This window comes from Phodopus roborovskii, unplaced genomic scaffold (genome assembly GCF_943737965.1).
Source record: "Phodopus roborovskii unplaced genomic scaffold, PHOROB, whole genome shotgun sequence".
Taxonomy (NCBI): domain Eukaryota; kingdom Metazoa; phylum Chordata; class Mammalia; order Rodentia; family Cricetidae; genus Phodopus; species Phodopus roborovskii.
The window spans coordinates 17,683,198-17,700,421 of NW_026125052.1; positions in this window are offsets into that span (position 1 = coordinate 17,683,198).

Below are 17,224 nucleotides of genomic sequence, written 5' to 3' on the forward strand. Positions count from 1 at the left end.
TCGCCAGTCACCCACGGAAGCAGTGGACAGTCATTTCAGCCAGGCTGGCCAATGGGCTCCTGGGGTCTACCCGTTTCTATTCCCTCCCTCATTGCTTTCAAGGTGCACAGCTATGCCTTAGGTGCAGAGCAAGCTCTTGACCCCTGAGCCATCGCCATCGCCCTAGCCTCTGGATTTTATTATATTTTTTGTAGAGTTGGGGGATGTGGGGCAAGCGCTCCACCTGTGAGCCACATCTCCAGTCCCCGTATCAAATCTGTATAGTAACTGAGAGGTTCAAGGCCCAGGAAAGCTAATGATAGAAGCAAATCCAGGCCTTATTTTTTTTTAATGTAAACATTTTTATTTTTAAATTTTTATTTACTTTTTGTTTTATTTATTTTTTGTATGAATGCTCTGCACTCATCCTATTATAGATGGTTGTGAGCTACAATGTGGTTGCTGGGACTGGAACTCAGGACCTCTGGAAGAGCAGCCAGAGCTCTTAACCTCTGAACCATCTCTCCAGCCCCCTGCCCCAGGCCATCTTTTTTAGTGATTCTGGCCTTACACTGTTTGGGTGAGCCCCACTCAAATGATAAAGGGCAATTTGGTCTACCCAGAAATCACTGACCTAAATTTGATATTGTTCAAAACACACCAAGGGACACACAGAGCGAACCACCACGTTACTTTTTGCTTTGTTTCCCTACACTTTCTCTTATTGTACTGTAGTATGTCTGTGCTTATATACACTGGATATTACATATTTTGCAGACATTCCCTCCCAGTCTGTCACTTGTGTTTTGTAATGTTACACCATCTGAAATCTATTGATCAAATTTTCCTTTGTGTGTATGTGTGTGTGTGCGCGCGTGCGCGCGTTTGTGTGTGGTTTGTGTTTGTGTGTTTGTCTTTTCCCCTTGCCTGGTCAGAATTTATAAATAGAGACTGGGTGTGGCTCCATATCAAGTGCATGCCTAGGGCGTAAGAGGTCCCGATACTGTCACTATTAACACGTCCCGTCCACTTCCAGCCTGAAGCTCAGATGCCAGACCTGTGCTGGAGGGAGGCTGTGGGAGTGACAGGACATCCTGTGTTGGATGATGGAAGTGTAGGTGTCCCCAGTAAAGTTACACCTCCCTCTGCTCTGCTTGGCCAGGTAAGGGCTGTGGGGCTCTCCTGCCTGCGACCTTTCCCCTCTCCCTTCTTCTTCAACAGTCCCTTCCGGGTTTTTGTCAGTCATGGTTACTGCTCTGTCCTGGTAGAAGGGCCGTGACCACACCAGGGTGGGAGCTCCCCAGGATGTTGACATGCCAGATAAAAAACAGAATGCCCAGCTGATTGAATTCCACGTTTATTTGTTTGCTTTGAGACAGGGCCTTACTATGGAGACCTGACTGGCCTCAAACTGCCACAGATCTGCTTGCCTCTGCCTTCTGAGTGCCATCACACACCACTCTAAACCCCTTTAGTGTAGGTATAGCACAAAAATAAAAATAAAGACAATAATAACAGAAGCATGGCCATGCACCATTTGAGACACACCTGGAAATTATCTACTGTGTGTCTGAGACTGAAAAGTTCACTGGTGGTTTTGTATTTTTATTTGCTCTATCTGCTTAACCATGGAAGACCAAGGCTGAAGAGAGCATAAAAGCAACTTCCTACATGCTCCCCCCCCCCCCCCCGTGGCCTCTCGCCTGAGTCATCCTGTTATGAGCCATTCTTTCTCCAGTTCCCAGGCGACTGCCCTCCTCATGGGACACCGGAACAGCTGCCTTCCAGCTGTGGTCCCAGGACACACAGGATAGGATGAGTCACAGCCCAAAGGACTAGCTTGTCAGGGGCCTCTGCACCCCCTGTTTGAGCAGAGTCACATAGTCTCCTATCTTCCATGGTCAGGAGTGGTGGTGGGCAAAGGAGACTAAGATTCTGGGAGATGGTTCCAGAAAGTCAGCCTGGAAGAAGACCGGTGCCCAAGGCTCTCCACAGAGGAGGAAACATGTAGTGGCATCTTGTTTCGCCAGGGGACTTGGGGTGGTGGCCACACTAATACAAACAAATCACTGAAGGCAGGATATAAATCAGGGGAGATAAGTGAGGGGGTTTAAAGCCCTTACAAGTCGGTGCAAACGACAGAGTTGTGTGCTATTCTATGGTCCCTAAATCTACTACGGGGAAAATCTCAGTACCTAAACACCTATATGTCCTTGCTTCCCAGTATAGTGGTAGTCCCAAATCACTTAAAAATCAAAGCTGGCTTTGGAGTTGGACTGTGGCTCTCTCCTTCTCTAAATCCAAGCATGTTGTTAAAAAAAAAAATTCAGAGTTTTTGTCTCAGAAGAGCCAACTGGTGTGAGACAGAAGAAAATCAAAATCTAGGGACTATTATTGTCAAAACTCCATTATCTCTCAAAAATCCTAATTTCCCCCATACTTATTTTCATCTTTATTGGTAACTTTCCTTGTATGCATGCCTATAAGAATGTAAACTTTTATGTTTTGATATTAATGTTACTAATGTTAAAGTCTTCCACAGTGAACAATAAAATTTCCTAACAACAATCTCTAAAGTCTCCAGAAAGAAGATGGGACCCCATAACACTGATTCCTCTTGGTTCAAAATGATGTCTTTGAACTAGTAAACACCAGTTAAGGATTGGTTTTGGACTAAAACTGCTCTAGACAATTCCAGATTAGCTAGCTGAGATGGTCTACCTTCTTACAGCACTCTGGCCAGAGCTTCAGATAAGAACTTCAGATAAGCCTCATTTGCTACTCAGAGACCAGCTACAAATGTTACAGCTAGACCTTTTGAGACTTAACCATTGCCTTTGTGTGTGTGTGTGTGTGTGTGTGTGTGTGTGTGTGTGTTTCTCCCTATAGGATCCCATACATACACCTTCACCCCCATGACAGCTGGAATAATTCTAAGAAAATGATGCCCCTTTCCCTAGATGGTGGTTTTCCTGGAACTATCTCTTGTAGACCAGGCTGGTCTCAAATTTACAGTAATCCAACTGTCTCTGCCTCCCAAGTGCTGGGATTAAAGGTGTGTATCACCACCACTCAGCTGGTGTTTTGATCTTCCCCAAATAATTGTCACCTACTTAGGGTTGATTTTAAGTTGTGTAGAGTTGGGAGTGGAAAATGATGTTTAGACTCAGGAATCTCTTTTAGAAAAGCATAAAGGGAATGAATGTGACAGGATATAGGTAGATTAGTATATCTTCTTGTGAACTATTTTAGCAACTATTAGCTATAGACAACTTACATTGTTGCAGATTCTTGTATATTGATACTTATGTAATATTAATTTTGTATTCTGGTCTTGGGAAATTTGTATATTGTTTCAAACTTGAAATTATATTTGTCATATATGTAGGTTCCTCTTTCTGTTTACAATTGTATTTGCACACAAATGTAAAGTTATTTTTATCATATTGTATGTATGTTTATACATATACTTAAGATATTTTGTATATTGACATAATTTAGGATATTTTTATCATGTTGCATTATATAGTTCTACCTCTGATCAAGATATTTACATATATATACATATATATATATATATATATATTCACATAGTTACAATGTGATGCTCACATAGTTACAGATGCTGCTCATCTGTTTAAAGATTGTTTAATTTATATATGGGAAGCTTCAGTCAGTAAGCAATTTATGTTTTTGAGACTTACAAGTTATAGTCACCCTTGCTTCTTATACCTAGTTATGTTAGTCATGTTCTTTATATGCTCAGAGATGTACTCAACATAGATATTTGATCTTCTTCAAACACTTAAAAGACCTACAGAATATGGAATCTAAATGTTTTGATATTTTAGAACTCCGTTGACATGGGACATAATTACTATTCCCAAGAGTGTGATGGGCACCAGTGACACTCCATTTGAAGTTTGGGTTTTTCTTGGCAGAATTGGCCTTTTGGGCAAAGAACTGGCCTTGCCTCATCTGCTGACAATGGATACACTGTCCTAACTGGACAAGCAGGAGATTAACAAAAAGAATGACTTGGCTGAAACTTACTAAGTCAGGGTAGGACAGTCTTTCAAATTTTCCTACTTCTGATATGGTCTGTCAGATACTCTAAGCCTTAGCCAAAGTTGGTTGCCCCAGTGTTACTGTGAGATTTTGTGTGACTGTCCAGGTAGCCTGCTATCTGTCACTTCTTGCACCTTTAGGAAGTTATCCTCTTGTACTTCCTGCTTACCCTAGTAATGTTACTTTCCATCTCAGGTCTTTGATGAGGTTAAAGACTGGATAGTCACAGATAATATCCTTTCTTATCCTTATCTTAGCTATGCCATAATAGGTACAAGACTTAGACTTTGCAGACTAGGACAGCTCTTGGAGTAACCTCTGTTGTGTGCCGTTACCCTTGGACTGGGCATTTAGCATTGTTTCTTGCTTAATGTTGCTCTTGCTGGTTGTAGGTGATGGGGGATGTCCTTCTGTATGCTGTCAATATGTGTCTCTTACTGGTTGATGAATAAAGCTGTTTTGGCCAATGAACAGGCAGGATTTAGCCAGATGGGAAATCCAAACAGGGATAGAGAAAGGTAGTAGGCGGAGTCAGGGAGATGCCATGTAGCTGCAGAGGAAGCAAGAGGCCCAAGCATCACCAGTAATCCAAGACTACATGGGGATACACAGACTGATAGAAATGGATTAATAATTGAGAAAGAGCTAGCCAACAAGAAGCCTGATCCAACAGCCAAACAATGTATAATTAATATAAGCCTCTGCCTGTTTATTTGAGACTAAACAGCTATGGGGCCAGGAAGGACAGAAACTTCCATCTACATGTAGATCTAAATTTATGTATGTTTTTAACCTTTCTTTCTCCTGGGACTATTCTTGATATTTGTTATCATTGTATGTAGTTTTTTTGCATGAGATTTAAAACCCTCTTATTTGGACAAAATAAAAATAAAATAAAAAAAATAAAAATAAGTGGCATCTTGTTATGCCAGTGGACATGGTTTCAGTGTGTGAACATGAACCTTTATAAGGAAGTGGAGGGGCTGGCTCCAGATTTCTTGGGTTGTGGTAGGAGCATCCTGAAGGGCAGAGACTGGATCTCCAGGGGCAGGAAGACCTTGGCAGTTATTTACCATCATTGTGTGACTTTTCCCCTAATAAATACCTGTTAATTCTTTCTCTGGGTATTGGTGGACTTCTTTATACCCACCTTCAAAAACAGCTTGACTGACAGACCCTCCCCTTGCTGCTCTGGTCCCATCCAATGCTGCTGAGTTCCACAGCCATTTTCTAGGTGGTATCTTCAGGGGTTGGGACATAGTTCTCTGAAGAGAGAGCTTGGAGAGGCCACTTGTATGACATTGTTCCTAGGCAGACATGAAAAAACATTTGCTCACCAATGACAGTGAATCAACAATGTAACAAAGATATAATACCACCAAAGTCCAGGTGAACCAATGAGTTTATTGGGGTTTCTTATAAGACTATTGTAAGGAGTAAGGTTTTTCTGCCTGCCATGGGTCTTGTCCTGCCACTGCACCTGCCCCAATTAACGCAGAGAGACTCTGTATTTGATATAATGATGTTGGCAAGGTACTAGTTTCTTATTGGCTAGCTCTGCTTTAAGTATTAACCCATTTTTATTAATCTAGCATTTACACGTGGTCTTCTCTTACCTGGGAGCCGGCTGGCATTCTGCTTTCTCCAGACTCTCCATCTTGGCTCCTCCTTACTCCTTCCTCTCTCCTCCTTGTCTCCTAGTCCCTCCTATCTTCCTTCCCTATTGGCCAACAGTGCTTTATTCATTAACCAGTATGAGAAACATATACATAATGGCATCTCCCATCAGACTATGGCTAGAAATTGCTCACAGGAGCATGAATGACTAAAAGATGATCATAGCATTGAAAGCCTGCCCCAGCACAGAGGAAAGTTGTGACATGGAGTTCCGATCACAATGTACAGGCAACTTTACACATAGGACAGTCTCCTCTCCTCAGAAGCCATTACTGCTTATACAATTTCAGGAAAGGAGGAGCTTTATGAGTCTGGTAAGTTTCAGGGACTTCCTGAGACTTGTGAGTTGTTTCCTTCCTGGGTCTTTTTTGTTTTGTTTCATTTCACAAGACAGGGTTTCTCTGTGTAGCACTGATTATCCTAGAACTCACTCTGCAGACCAGGGTGGCCTCAAATTCAGAACTCAGAAATCTGCCTGCCTCTGCTTCCCAAGTGATTGGATTAAGGGCAGACACCACCACTGCCCAGCTCCTTCCTGAGAGAGAACTTTGGAAAGAAGAAAGTGGAGTTGCCAGCCAGATGTGGAGGAAGGAGCATGACCAGTATAGAGGGATGAAGTAACAAGCCATGCAACAGAATGTATATTAAAACAAATGGGTTTAATTAAGTTATTAGAGCTAGTGGGGGGGGGCTGGAGATATAGCTCATAGATTAAGAGCACTGGCAATTTTCCAGAGGTCCTGAGTTTAATTCCCAGCAACCACAAGGTGACAAGGTGGCTCACAACCATCTATAGTTAGATCTGATGCCCTCTTCTGGTGCGCAGGAATATATTCAGGTGGAAAGAGCTAGTGGGCCCGGTACTGGTGGCGCACGCCTTTAGTCTCTGCACTTGGAGGACAGACTCCAAAACACTACAGGGAAACCTTGTCTCAAAACAACACAAAAGAGCTAGTGGGACAAGCCTAAGCTAAGGCCGAACTTTCATAATTAGTAATTAGTCTCTGTGTCGTTATTTGGGAGCTGGCAGCTACAGCAAAGCTTACTGCACACACCTTCCTTGGCATTTTGATCATGTAGCATGCAGGGGCCACAGTCAAATAGCAGCCTTCACAGCACCTCCCAACAGTGAGACAGCAAACCAGCGGGAAAGCAGTTTGCAGGTCGTCCTCAGGCTGATCGCTTTAGCAATGGGTTTCTTTCATCTACCTCTGACATGTAATCAACAGCAGTAGCAGTGGTCTTATCTTTGGGGTGGGACTTCTGGGGCCTCCCTGGGCAGCTGTTCATAAGGCTGCAGACACCTCTGGCATTGGATTTTTATTTAATAACCTTATGATTTTGGTGGTGGTGGTAGTAGTGGTGTCTTTCCTCATGAAGGATATAGTTTTAAAAAGTGTTGCTATTGTTAGCCGGGCGGTGGTGGCACACACTTTTAATCCCAGCACTCACACTCAGGAGGCAGAGGCTGACGGATTTCTGTGAGTTTGAGACCAGCCTGGTCTAATAGGAGCTAGCTCCAGGACAGCCTCCAAAGCCACAGAGAAACCCTGTCTTGAAAAAAGAAAATAATAATAATAATTTTTGTTGTTTTTACTGGTGCCTCTAACCTTTAATCCCAGGACTTAGGAGGCAGAGGCAGCTGGATCTGGAGTTCAAAGCCAGCTTGGTTTAACAGTGTGTTTCAGGGCAGCCAGGGCTACACAGAGAAACCCTGTCTCAAATAAACAACAACAACAAAGAAAAAATATGTATACAAATCTTTACTAGGCTCAAGACTTATGGTTATGTAACAAAATACTTCTTATAGAGGGTGGGTAGAGCCTCTGAATGCCCACCATCCTTTTTCGCGTTTGTAGCAGATGGTCTTGAGGGGCGAAGAGAATATTACCGGAGAAATATTAAGGAGGTTCTAGACTATGTGAGATTTTTATCACCCCTATTAATGTTTCCATTAAAAGGGTGGCATAGGTGACAGCGGCATGGACGGGAGATGCTACCCCCAGAGTCTTCGAAGCCCTCTGTCCTCCTCATCCTGGGCACTGCTGCTGCTGCTGCTGCTGGGCTGCTCTGACAATGCCGGCAGTGCCAGCTTGCCCAATTAGCCTGGCTCAAGCCCAAAGTCTGCATTGTAACCTGTGGTGCCTGCTGCTGGAGCCAGCTCCCTTTTTCAGACAGGCTCTCAGCCAACAATGCAGCCCTCGCCCTTCATTTAGCTGAAAGTGCCCTAGCCTGAGTTAAAAATCTCTAACGCCCCCACCAGGCTACTGTACACCACATACTCTAGGGAGAATATTTTCCACCCACAAGGACAGGCTTAATATCTTTTATGACCTGCTAATTAAGTTAAAAGTCTTCCAGAAGCTGCTTACCATAACAATTGTCTTCTGTTCGTTTTGAGACAGATGATTTCTCACTATGTAGGTCTGGCTGTCCTGGAGCTTTCTATGTAGACCAGGCTGGCCTTGAACTCACAGAGATGCACCTGTTTCTGCCTCCCAAGTGTTGGGATTAAAGGCGCACACCACCATACTTGGCTTATTTGCTTTTGTTGTTGTTTTTAGAGACTAGGTTTCTCTGTGTAGCAGCTCTGGCTGTCCTGGAACTCACTACATAGAACAGGCTGGCCTTGAACTCATAGAGATCTGCTTGCCTCTGCCTGACAAATTCTGGAATTAAAGGCATGTGCCACCACCGCCCAGCCTGTTAATTTTTTTTTTCACAGCACCGGTGTTTGCCATACCTGCCTTTGAGTAGCCCATTCCAACCCCTTTCTCTGTTTTGCCATTCTTCTGCTTCATTTTGTATTGCACAAATCTTGCTTCCACATTGGGCTACATTGTACAGGCTTGCCAGAGTACTTCCTTCAAAGATCACGGTCCCCCGTGGGGGTTCATCAACATCGCTAAAGCCCTATAGTATATTTTTTAGGTCCTGGTTGAATCAGTCGGTTAAAAACATTTTTTTTTAAGTGAGTGTGAGTATTTTGTCTGAGTCTGCACACCAACTCCATGCCCAGCACTCACACAGATGAGAAAAGGGTATCAGAGAACCTGGAACTGGAGACAGTTGTGAGCCCCAATGTGGGTGATGATAACCGAATCCAAGAGCAGAAATGCTCTTAACCGCTGAGCCAGAATCAACCAGTTGTTGGTTTGTTTGATTTTTTTTGGGGGGGGAGGGGTGTTGAGACAGGGTTTCTCTTTAGCTTTGGAATCTGTCCTGAAACTTGCTCTGTAGACCAGGCTGGCCTTGAACTCACAGAGATCCACTTGTCTCTGCCTCCTAAATGCTGGGATTAAAGTCGGGATTTCCCTGGGGATGCTTTAGTTGTATGTCTCAGTACCCATTGCAGGGGCCATGTAACTACTCTCAAGCTCATCTTTGGTCCTGCCAATACTCTCCTGGCATCATTTGTATTGTGGGACACTATTCCTGCAAAGACATAAAGAAACATTTCCTCACCCGGGAGAGGGAACTCATGACAAGTCAAATTAATACCACCAAAGCACAACTTAGTAAACCAATGAGTTGGTTAGAGTTACTGATGGACAGGAACATGGATGACTCGATGCATCCTGGGAAGCCTGCCCAAGCAAGGGTGATGACTCACATAGCTAAAACTCTGTACCACCAAAGGCAGCTGGACAGGTCAGCATCTCTCCCCTCCCGTCCCTTTCCCTCCCCTCCCCTCCCCTCCCCAGCAACCCTGAGTGCTTATATAATCTTAGGGAAGGACGGAGGAGGTTTGTTGATCTGCTACGTTTCAGGAACTTCCTGAGGCTTAAGTAGCCTTTAGGACTTCCTGAGTCTTAGGGAGCCCCAGGAGGTTTCAACTCGGAGAAAATTGGTACAAGACACCACTTAACGACCCAGGAACTCAGTTTCCTCCTCTCTGCAATGGGCACACAACAACCTTGGCACACACACCCTTCACACAGTCATGCAAAGTTCAAATGGGATAATGGATGTGAAGAAATCTTGTAAAATAGCACATTAAAAGAAGAGAGTTTTTTTTTTTTTAGAACATCAAAAGGTTCCTATGATTAACCTTATGATTTGTCTCTGAAGCAAGCGATGAGCTGCAGCAGGAGCCACCCACCCTTCCCAGGCCTCAAGATCATCACCTGGAGCCCAAGCAGGAGCAGAGACATGGAGGCTGCAGGGATGGAGGGAAGTGACCAGGAGAGGCTCGCACAGGGCCCCTTTCCAGATCACAAACCACCTTTCTCCACTGAGACCTCAGGACCCCCAAGAAGGAAGCAAGTCTCAGGACGTCAGTGTTTCCATCCTAAAGTTGAAGAAATAGCAATTCCGCAGCTGAGCAGCGCCACTGAGTGGAGCACTCGCCGGGTACACACAAAGGCCTGGGTTCAGGCTGGTGAAGGGGAAGAAAAGGTTAAAGATCAAGCTACAATTAGCTTGATGCCACTGGCCAGGAAGGGTGCAGGATCACTCAATTACAGTGTTTGTAAAAGGTAGGGTTTTAGCTGGCAGTGGTGGCGCAAGCCTTTAATCCCAGCACTTCAGGAGGAAGAGGCAGTCAGATTTCTGTGAGTTCGAGGCCAGCCTAGTCCCCAGAGCTAGATCCTGGACAGGCTCCAAAGCTACAGAGAAACTGTCTTGAAAAATAAAGTAAGATTTTAGTTAGATGTGATATGTGTCTGTAAATCCCAGCACTCAAGAGGCAGACACAGAATAATTTAAGGCTAATTTGTCTGCACAGCAAGGCTCTGTCTCTACAAACAAACAAGGCTGTGGCTCAGTTAGTAGAGTTCTTGCCTAGCATATAGGAAACCTGGATTCAAACCCTAGGGACTAGTGGTGTTACATACCTGTACTCCTAGCATTGGGGAGGTAGAGGCAAGGCGATTAGGAGTTCAAAATCAGTTACACAGAGGCCAGCGTGGCCTTTCTCAAAAACCTCAAAGCCAAACCAACCAGAACAACAAATATGTCCTGCTAATACTGTGATGTTTTCATCACAATAGCCTTTCTGGTAAGCACAGCTTGACTCTTTAACACAAACCTTTGTGGCTGGTACAGTTATTGTTCCTGTTTCTTGGACCATGGTGATCTGGTGGGTAATTTATACCCTCTCACCCCTCCCTTTCCCCAGCCTTATTCAAGAGGTCTTGTTTATGACAGCAGCAGAATGCCCTTGGGAAAGGAACTGCTAAATGCAAGACATCTCTGTACAACACCATCACACTCTGCTAAACCAGGCTTTCAGTTCCCAGAGACAATGGGAACTGTGTGCAACAGGGTAGGGCCTACCCCACTCCAGCCTCCAAAGCCTGTTTTTTTTTGTAACACCTGCTTCCTAGCTCTCTCTTAACATTCAGTAGTAAACTGCTAGGCATGGTAGCACATGCCTACAGTCCCAGAATTCAGGCAGGGAGGAGAAGAGGACTCAGAGTTCAAGGCCAGCCTCAGCTACTTAGCAAGTTCTGGGCATTCATGAAAGTCATAGGTCCTGTGGTCTTCCTACACATAAACACTTAGAAAACAGGGTAAAGTTCAAGCTGTAATATAAAGGGGAAGATAACCCACAGTTCTCTTAGAATCCATATTGATTTTATTCCTGAAAAAAATTCAATGATTCACATACATATTTTTGTTATAATTAAAAATATTTTATCTATGTGTTTTGCCTTTGCATCACAGGTGCATTGCCCATGGAGGTCAAAGAGGGTGTCAGATCCCCTGGGACTGGAGTTACAGGTGTTGTGAGCTGTAATACTGGTGTTAGGAATCAAAGCCCGGGCCTCTGGAAGAGCAGCCAGTGTTTCTAATCATTGGAGGCCATCTCTCCAACATTAAAGATATCTCCCATATTAAAGATGTGGGGGCACAGGAAGTTGTATCAGCAGTTAAAAACCCTTGTTGCAAAAACAAACAAACAAAAACCAAAACAAAAAACACTTGTTGATCTTAAGAGGACCTGGGTTCAATTCCCAGCATCCACATGGTGGCTGCTCACAACTGTCTATAACTCCAGTCCCAGGAGAATTAAACGCCCTCTTCTGGCCTTTGTGGACATGTCACTGGACAGGCACATAGTGCACACGTCCATGCAGACAAAATACACTGTTTTTAAAAAAAGCTGTTAGAGTAAGGACTGGGGAGATAGCTCAGTTGATAAAGTACTTGCTTTGCAAGCATAGGTACCCATGTTTGATCCCCAGGGCCCATGTACAAAGCTAAGCGTTATGACGTGTTTATAATCTCAGGGTTGGGAGATGGAGACAGAGCCCTGGGGGTCACTGGCTAGTTAGCTCAGACTACTTTGGCAAACTCTAGATTAGTAAAATAACCCATCTCTAAAATAAAGTGTACAGTACTTGAGGAATGGTATCCTTGGTTGATCCCTGACCTACACACACACACACACACACACACACACACACACACACACACCTGCACACATGTACATCATACACACACAGAAAGTTGGGATGAAGTTGTCATCTAGGTCTGATAATTAAGAACAAGTTTCTCATGCATGTGACTGCCTATGAAAGGGAAAATTTAGAGAAGTGTTTTTTTTTTGTTTGTTTGTTTCAATTTCATTTTGTGTCAGACTGTTCTACACACTACAGGGCATTTCAAAACTTTTAATTTTTTGGAGATCCCAAGTTGCACTAGCTTCATATATTTCAAAACTGTCCCCTAGGGGGCAGTGGTGTTCCTGCTAAGTGCAAGTGTCCAGTATCCTGCTGTTGGACTTTCTGGTTTTGATGCTGGGTGGGGATGGACCCCAGGATCTCTCAGTGTGTTAGGCATACGGTGCACTACTAGGCCATGTTCCCAGCCCAAACCTTTTACCTTTGAGATTATTTTACAGCTCTCTGATTGCCTTTCATGATGTGTGAGGTTGATGGTAGGACACAATGCCTTAGCAGTTCTCTAAAATATTTTGGGCTGTTGCAAACATGGCTTCAATGAAGGAGACCAACTCCATCATTTTGTTCTTGTGAAATCAGTTGGCTGGATGGAATTCCTGGAAGAGTCCTGGCTGGGTCAGGGTCAGGTTAAAATATCAATAGTTATTTAAATGTCCCTAGATTGCCTCACAGAGCACTTTTAAACCCAGTTTAGCAGTCCGGATTTGGAAACCAGAATGGAGGCTAGTTGTGGAAGGTCTTCAGGGTCTTCCTTGGGTATGTATGCTTCTGCAGACCACATTTGGGGTCTCTCAAATGAAGTACTGGGGATTCAGCCACACCCACCACAGGTTCTCAGGCCACCAAGTAGGAGAGGAGATAGCCAGGAAGAAGACCTGTTACCAGCACTACTCAACTGGATAACTCCATCTTTTGCTTGTTTGTTTAGCAATGCTGAGGACTGAACCCAAGGCCTTTCTAGTGCTAAATCCATACTCATACTGAGCTTCAATTTGCCTTAAATTTCAAAACAAACCATCCTTGGGGGTGGGCACAATGGTGCACACCTTTAAGTCCAGCATTGGGGAGGCAAAGGCAGATGGATCTCTGAGAGTTCATGGCCAGCCTGGTCCACATAGTGACTTCTAGGTTATCCTGGTCAACATAGTAAGATTCCATCCTTTCTCCTCAAAATAAAATAAAATAAAATAGCCTGCAGTTGTGGGGCACACCTTTAATCCCAGCACTCAGGAGGCAGAGGCAGGTGGATCTCTGTTGATGGCATAGTCTACAGAGTGAGCTGCAGGCCAGGCTCCAAAGCTACAGAGAAATTTTGTCTTCAGAAATCAAAAATAAATAAATAGAAAAGTAAAACAAGCCAAAAAAAATCACCGAAATAAATAAATGGTCAAGTCTGCTATTCTCCAGGTCATGAGGCATCACCATGATGCTGGCCCACTTTTCTCCATTTCTCTGTGACTGTTACCCCTTTCCCCCCTTAGGTCCCACTGGTCACACATTACATGTAGTCCTCTGTGGGCCTGGGACTGGTATTTTTCCTTGGAGGGTAGGGCAAGATTCAGTGGCTAGACAGAAGACCTGGCACTTTGCCACTGGAAGGTTCTACTACACAGTGACAATGTCGTCGGCCTTGGACAGGGAAGTGCTGGTGGATCTGGACTCCAAGGACTCAAGGACTGCCTCCACCCATAAATATCTCCATAAGATGCAGTCTGCTCCTGTCCAGGGGCTCCTAGCTAGTCAGGACTGCTCAGTGCAAAGGGCCTTTCCATCTGTGTGATGGCTGTGTCTTGCCTTCAGGGCCCCAAGAGACACTGTGGGGCCTGCTCAGTCAGGCAGGCCAGTAGCCACTGTCTGCTCAGGCCTCCAAGCTTGCAGATCTAGCCAGTGTCTAACCAGGGCTTGGATGTCTGTTTCTAAGATGTGTCAAAGTTCTTTTTTTTTTTTTTTACTCTATGTCTATTCTTTTATTTTTTGCTTCCACTTAATACCACCTTTGGTAGCAGCTCCCCTTTTCTCAGATGGCCACATTTCTTTTTTTAAATAACTGATTATGTGCATTGGTGTTTTGCCTGCCTGTATGTCTGTGTGAGAATGTCAGATCCCGCCTGTGTGTCTGAGTGAGGGTGTCAGATCTTGGAGCTATAAACATTTGTGAGCTGCCATGTGGGTGCTGGGAATTGAACCCAGGTCCACTGGAGGAGCAGCCAGTGCTCTTAACAGCTGAGTCATCTCTCCAGCCCCGGGTCAAGGTTCTTGTCCCTCCTTGCCAACCTTATGGGAGAGAATCCAATGCCTCATTATTGCGGTAAATAAGGGTCAGGATAAACAAATAGGCCGAATAGATGTTTATTCAGGGAGAAATAACTTACAACCTAGACAGATGAACACCAGGAAATTCAACCCGATCCTCTCCTGTCCGAGTCACGCCAGAAAGAGAGCGCCTTCCTGGCCCCCTCCGACCTCCTTCCTCAGGTCACCTCCGCCCATCGCTCCACCCCCCAATGGGCGTGGTCAGTGCTACAGAAGGACTACCTCACTACAATTCCCCTTTTAGTCTAAAGAAAAGATTTAGGCTTAATACAAAACTATATACAAAACAGTGAATAACAAGTGTGCTCTAAGAAAAGGAAAATCGAGAACAAAATGACCTACATATCTAGTCCTAGGGTGAGGGCAAAATGGAGTTTACAATAGAGTTGTCCTAAGCTGGAAAACGTAAGTCTAGTACCTAATATATCTAACTAGGAAGAGAGAATAATAGTTGTGATAGTTTAATCTTCAACCTCATCAAGACCTGAGAAGGAAAATAACAATACTAGAGTAGACAGGAAATGCGGATGGACAACTTCCAAAACGGTGCAGCAAGGACAGAAACAGCAAGCCACCTGAACAGTCACCCTAGGTCTCACAGCGACGTTGGTACACCCAGATTTGGCTAAGGCCAAGAGAACTTGACAGACCACAACAACAGCAGGGAAATAGAATGGCTGTCTTACCCTGACTTGGCAAGGTCAAGCAGTCTTCTATATTTGTCTCCTGCAAGCACATAGGACTGCATGTCCAAATCAGTGGTTAAGGTGGGGGCAATTCTATGCCCAACAGGCCATTAGCTGAGGCGAGATTGAACTCCAGCAGGAGCAACAACAGTGTCCAACATATTTTCGGGAAAATGCACGGTGCTGTCAGGAGCAACAGTGTCTCATGTCAAAGGAGTACTAATATTAAAACATTTAAATGCCATGTTCTGCATGTCTATGAAGGATTGAAGATTAAGCATCTATATCTGACTAATCTCATAGGTACAGGAAATGTGAGTGAAGATAATCTATAATACTCGGGAACTTAGCTAAAAAGACTGATTAAAACTTTCCTGAGTAAAGCAGGAACAAATACTTAAACAATATTGTGGAAAACTTGAACAATATCAACATAAAAATTTCAACCTTTAAAGTATGCATATTGGGAAAGGCAACATTAAGCATGAAAATGTATATGAGGAAAATTAAGATTTCAGAGAGAAAACCGAGTTTAGACAAATGGCAGTCCCCAGATTTTGTTTTATTCTGCCTTACACCAGTTGGCTTCTTGATGTAAGACAGAAACCGTGAATTTAATCTTAACAACATGCTTGAATTTAGAGAAGGAAAGCCAAATCCAACTCCAAAGCCAGCATTGGTTTACATGAATTGGGACTAGAGGAATACTAGATAGTAAAGAGAATTTCTATATAGAAATAGCTCACTAGATTTAAATATTTTTACCATCCAATTCCTCTTCATTAAATGGTTCTTTCTGGAGAGCTGTCTTCTCTTCTGTAGGTACCTACACGTTCAGCGTCTTTTGGCTGTTTGAAGATGAGTGTTTTCCATTTTCCTGTAAAGACAAGAACAGAGCACCTCCCCTACCTTTGAGAGGTCTCTGCACATCTCATGGGAACTACGTTGGTGGATGACTTGTCATTTCTCTTTATTAAGATGTTTCTCTTGTTCAACTTGGATCTTGATGAATTGATTACAATACAACCTCTCCAGTCTGCAGACTGCCTCGGACATTACAGGCCAGTAACTTGAGGTGTGTGAGTGGTGTTGCTGGGGCAGAGTGACCTCATGAAAAGCAGGTTCTTTTGAATGACTTCAGGGGACTCTCCTCATCTGCAAATTTGGGAGTATGGGTAGGGAAAGTACCAACCACTGCTGGTCTATGGTTACTTGTGTCTGAAATCCCACCATTTCGAAGGCAGGAGGATCGGTTCAAGGTCATCCTTGCCATGGGGGTAGCCTGGGCTACAAGACACCCAGTTTCAAAAGGAACAGAAAACAAAGCAAAACTCCCAAGTCATAAACAAGAAAGAGAATTACACACAGGGAGGGCCTTCAGTTTTCTTCTCTACGGAATAGTTAAGTAATCTCTCCACTCCGAAACTTGGTAAACCATTAACTTTGAGGTTGAAAGGACTTTAGCGGGAGCTGGGTTCCCAACTTAAGCGACAGTTCACGAAATGATTTTTTCCCCCCAGACCGGGTTTCTCTGTCCTTTGGAGCCTGTCCTGGAACTAGCTCTTGTAGACCAAGATGGCCTCCAATTCACAGAGATCCACCTGCCTCTGCCTCCAGAGTGCTGGGATTAAAGGCGTGCGCCACCACCGCCGGCTACGAAATGATTTTTGTGTCACTTTTAAACCAGGTTTGGGGTGAGAAGAGAATGGGAAGGACAAAGTAAGCTCTACAACATAGTCCAGGCTACTCTCGACCTACTTAACCCGTAGCTCCTCCCGCCTCAGCCTCTCCGCCAACCTATTCCCGGGGCCTGAAAATCGCTGGCTGCTTTTCTAACTACCCGCTTGCTTTTACTCCGCCCCCAAAGCTGGTGGTTCCGAGTTACGGAAAAGCAGCGAGGGTTTTCGCAGGGAAAAGTTATGGTTGGCCCCTTGGAATCCACGTGCTAGCCGGGCTGGCTGGGCGGCTCCAGCGCTGTGCGCGTCCAGTCGGGGCCTGAGGGGCGGGGAAGGTAGTGACGTTAAAGCCGCGGCCCATTCTTCTTAAAGCTGCAGGCTCACACCGCGTGTTCCCGTTCCTGTTAGAACGAGCATC